We start from the raw sequence: 5399 nt of genomic DNA on the forward strand, positions 1-5399 counted from the left end.
GCTCAACTCACAAGACATGAGCAGGTGTGGCCTTGCAAGTAAAAAATTAGTCATGCGATTTGGCTACAACTAGCGGTGAGCATTATTCGGTTAAAACCGAAATACTAAATCAAAAATTTCGGTTATAGTTTTTTTCTTTTTTTTAGTTTTTGGATAATTCAGTTCGGTTAGTTTGGTTTTTAGGGATTTCAATTTTCGGTTTCAGAGCTAGAAATCCGGTTAATCGAAAAAATCCAATTAACTAAAATTCATTATATAGTATGTAATATATAATATGATTTATATTTATAATATTAATGTATTATAATAAAATTCAATTTCATAATATATATTATAGGTTATAATATATAATATTTTATATATTAATTAAATTTGGTTTTTAACCCAAATAACCAAAAATCAAACCAAAAATTTCCGTTTAGATTATTTTAATTTTCTTGTAATTCAATTTTCATTTCTTTTATTTTGATTTTTAAAATTTCGATTTATTTTATTCGTTTTTTAACCGAATTAACCAAATGCTCATCCTTAGCTACAACTCTTACAAGTTTGATTCGTGAGGCAGTTTCACGAGATTTAATTACCACTTTTGCGAGGTTCCACAAGGCTCTCCCTTATACCTCACAAGGCAGAACCTTTCTGCTTCTTGATGTGTAGCAAGTTAATAGTTCTTCTATTTATTATAAATCTTACTGTGCACATCAATGAGGTTTCCACTATCTCATATTTCTTAGAAGTGATTGATTTCTCTTGTACTTGTACTTGAAACAGAAAAATGAGGTTTTTTATTTATTTTGATGGAAAACGAAAATCAATGAACAAGAGAGCCACTGGCGATGGTTTGTCATCTTCTCACTTGAGCAAAATGGAAAATTAACATGAGTGAAGAGGAGCGATCTTTCTTAGTCGAGTTAAAAATGAGCGAATGAGTTGGAGACACACCGAGCTCGGCTACTTATCACGCCCATATGAGCCCCATTTATATGGCATGTTCATTCATGATGACAGGGGTAGTACAATTTTGTCTAATCTAGGCTCATCTATGGTACAGTGCAATGCATTGGATCATTTGTTTGGGCTGCAATGTCGACTGCCACGTTGATGTCAGCTCAAACTACCGTTGCAAGCAATGGTTAAAATGTCAAAATGGTACCAACCTTTTTCTTAAAAAATGACACCACATTAGCGTCACGTTTGAAATATGTTTTTTTAAAGACACTCACTATTTGGTTGGGTGTTTTTCCAAAAAGCAAAAAATTTAACTTGCATTGAAAAAGTTGTGGTTCAAGAAAATATTTTCTTATTAATGTTTTCTCATTTTTATATTATTAATAGCATTTAAAAATAATTATATGTTAAAAAAGGATAAACTTCTTAAATTATTCCTAAGATTTAAGAAATTGACTAACTATACTCCTACTATCTCATTATTGCCTTAAAAGTATCATTACTGTTTCACACCTCCCTTCCCACGTTAACAATTACCGCAGGTCCCCTGTGATACAGAGTACGTAGCATTTCCCGCAAATCATCTTGTTGGATTGCATTATAAATGAAGTAATACTCATAACAAAGTTCAACCAAAAATTTGCATTATTTTCATTTCAAATAAAATATTGCATTGCAGCCAAACGTAGCCGAATAAAATCAAAATTAAAACGATCAATTCCGAATTCCGAAACTTATTCGTTCCTTCTTCTGCTCGCAAGTATTGGACCCTCAGACCCGAAAGCTATTTCTGTAACGGATTCCATTTTTTCTGTGGAAACCAAATTCGACTCCAAGATTCGTATCGCTTTACGTTTCGATCTTAATTTCTATCTGCCGTGTTGTTAGTGCATTAACTGTTCTTCTTTTTTCCCCTTCTCTTGATTCTGCCATTCAGATCAATGTCCGGAGAGGTTATACACGATTGAATCTCCGTGGGAAACCTGACGTTTGGAGGTATGGATTTGGATTTACTAGTTTTTGCTGTTCTGTTTCTATGTTGTTGCCGATATACGATTTTTCTTCTTTTCCTTCTATGTTTTCGAGTCTTCTTGGTGTGATCTTTGGGATCGACTATCGAGGATTGGTGCTATGGTGCAATTACTTCTTTCTTGAATTAATGAAGTCCTGAATCACATAGTTATATTTTTTAGGTGATTTGTAAAGTTCCTTTGGGTCATCGATTTCTTCTTTCGTTTCTAAAACAGCAATACAATGACATATTTTTCTTTTCATATTATGATTATTTCGTTCTTTGGGATGCCAGTTATAAACAGATATCTACAGTAGACCGTAAAATTTATATTGGATTTCTTCGTTGGCGTTTTCATGGTAGTTATCGGAGGCTCTGTTTTTCTTAATGCCGTCTTCATGTTTTCCATCCTATTTGAGGATCGCGTTAATTTTATTCATCACCATCATCATCCATGGCTGACCCCAACTATATGGGGTCGGCTACATGAATCCTGTTTTGCCAATCCATTCTATTTAAAGCCATATCCACTGTAAAAATCGTGTTAATTTTATTGATAAAAGAAAAAAAAAATTCTATGTAGGTTCCCTCCTGCTTCTTTTATGTTGAAACAAAAATCGTAGGTCTGTTTATGTAGTTATAATTAGCCTTTCCTTCTACATATTCTATCAACTTAGTATTGAATCTTATTGGGTTCACTTGATAAGCGGAACAGCTGGTAGCAAGATTTCTTATTTCTTGACTGGGCTTTCTAAATGTATCTTGATTCTTCAGTGATAAAAGAATCTGAATCTGATCATCAAAAGTACATCCTAATTCCTAGCTGTCTATAAAACAAAACTAACACAGTTTTCCACCACTTCAGTCTGAGTTCCTTTTATCTTGATGTTACATTTACAGCTTGAGATTGTTTCTTTTGGTGTTCTATATTGTTAATTTAAGTTACTTTCTATCTCAGGCAGATCTCGCTTTAAGTACTAGTCCCCATGTATTTCTCACGCAAAGCCTTTAAACTTGAGATATTTTGCCTGCCTCTGATAGTTCAGATGTCAAATCAATTCTTCTATTATGATGATACGATTTTCTTCTTGTAGGAAGATGTTTGGAGGTAATAGCAGTAATCCAGTCTTTCCTGTTCTCCTTGAGGAAAACCGGTTCCAGTATGATTCTAACACCTCAACTCAACTGCAATTATTTGGAAATTGTGAGTTCTCTGAAGAACCAATTATCTTTATATTTTCTTATTCTTGTGCCTCATTGGATTAGCAAATTATATCTGTTTCATTTGAAACTTATCATGTCTCCGGTGTAGGTCTCTCATATGAGCTGTTGCATTTATTTTGGACTGTGTTTGTCCTGTTTTTTTTTTTTTTTTTTGTTCAGTTCTGTTGGATGCTCTCTCTCTCTCTCTCTCTCTCTCTCTCTTTTTCTCTCTTGTGAGTGTGCAGGTTTCTTTGACCTTTATGCATCCATACCCCCTTGTCCATGTATTTTAGTGATGGGGATTTGAAAGGAACCCATCTTCCCTGATACTTGGTGCATTGCATCTTATTTTTAAGTATCGACTGCCATTTTGTTCTCTGATAATTTAAAAGAATTTGATAGATTGTACCAATAAAAAGAAGAATATGATGGATGGGAAGAGGTTGTTTTCCACTTAGAAGATATATGGTGTGCCCGTCAGAATGCCAGTCCTGACCTCCTGTACCTGTGCCACAGTCACAACAATAATAGAAGTTCCCTTTCATTACCAACATGAAAATCCCTTCTGACTGAATATTTATATTGGTTTTTGTTGACTGCCTTATTCACCACTGATCCATTGTCTCATCTATTGACAATTTTCATATCTGTTTGGTCCTGTGGAAGTTACATCTCTATTGACTTTATCATTTATTAGTTTTCTCCCCTTGCATCCCCCAAAGAACACACACAACACACATTCTTTCTTGATTGTTCTTTCTTATTGCATCTATAATTTTCTCTCAGTGGTGAGATGGTTGTAAGTGTTATATTTAATTATTTATCAATTCCTTGACATTTAATTACCATTTAGTTTCTTTTTCTCTAATTATTTAATGTTTTATAACTCAAACAAAAATCATAAGATATATAATTTTATCTGATAATTTGTTATCTTTTACTTTTTAATTAATGTTTGCTTCCTAAGTTTTTAACCTAGGGTTATGTTGCCTATATACAAGGAGTTACTCAGTTTAAGATATTACTTGTGATTGGACTAGAACTTGAGAAATAAACACTGAAAATATGTCCAGTTTGTTAATCTTGAGTATTTTCTCACCATAAATATTTGGTATGTGCTAATGAGGCCTGGAGGTCGAATTGGAATTGGAACCTCAAACCCACACCCATTTGTTTTAATTGGACATATAAATATTTGCATGACACTAATTTCACAATTGTGGCTTCTGTGGGTTTTCTTAATTTTAAACATGCTATTTTTGGTCAATCCATTAGGAATAGGGTTACATAGTTGTGGATCATTCATGTTTGATGTCCAACATTTTTCACATTCATAAGAATAGCATGTTTAAAATTAAGATATCTTGGCTACCTCAAACTTGCATGAAATAAAGATTTTTTATTTATTTTTTGGTAAACTTTGATTGGAGCAACTTATCAAGAAGCATGGGTCAAGGAAATTTAGGGTCAAATGGGGTGCCTCGTACATCCTCCATGTACATAATTTACCTTATTTTCGCAAATTGATAAATTAGAAATTTAACAATTAAAATGCCACATTTTGATGTAATTGAAGAAACAATCTGAAAAATAGAATACATAAGAATGGCATATGTAACAAAACTTTATTCAAGTTTTTGAAAACTATTTGACGACTCATCTGACCCTGCTCAAGGTTTGGTAGAACCCAAATTGGGTATGGGTTGCCATTCCCTAATGCAGGAAAATCCCACAGCTAATATCATAGTCAATTTAGTATGCCACTTGGAGATAGCATAGGGATGGAGGGAAAGCAATGTTCTTGGTTACTTTGTGTTAGTGAAGGGATATTTTGGTCTTTGTACCTGCTGAGATTGCTGAGTTGTTCTATTATGTTAGTTCGAGTGCCTCTTACTTAAATAAGGGTACTGATGTCTTTTCCTATCACATTAATAATATAATAACAGGTCTGGCCGAAAGTAGGGTTGAATTTTTCCCTAATTCGAACCAGACCTTTTCTCTCTTTCTTCCTCTTTCTTCCTTCTTCTTGCTTGTTTGCTTGCTTTACTTGATTGCTAACGGACAAACAGACTTCTAGGGCAGGCCGAACTTCAACATGGTATCAGAGCCTAATTAAACAAATCTGACTTGCCTAGAATTCTGTCTTCTGTGAATTCGACCTAGGTTTTTTTCTTTGATTTCTCAGCCGTTGATTGGAGATTGGGAAAAGGGCTGAAAAGGAGTGATCGCCCTCTTC

Source organism: Nelumbo nucifera, chromosome 2, assembly GCF_055504915.1.
Source record: "Nelumbo nucifera cultivar China Antique chromosome 2, China Antique-T2T, whole genome shotgun sequence".
NCBI classification, from domain to species: domain Eukaryota; kingdom Viridiplantae; phylum Streptophyta; class Magnoliopsida; order Proteales; family Nelumbonaceae; genus Nelumbo; species Nelumbo nucifera.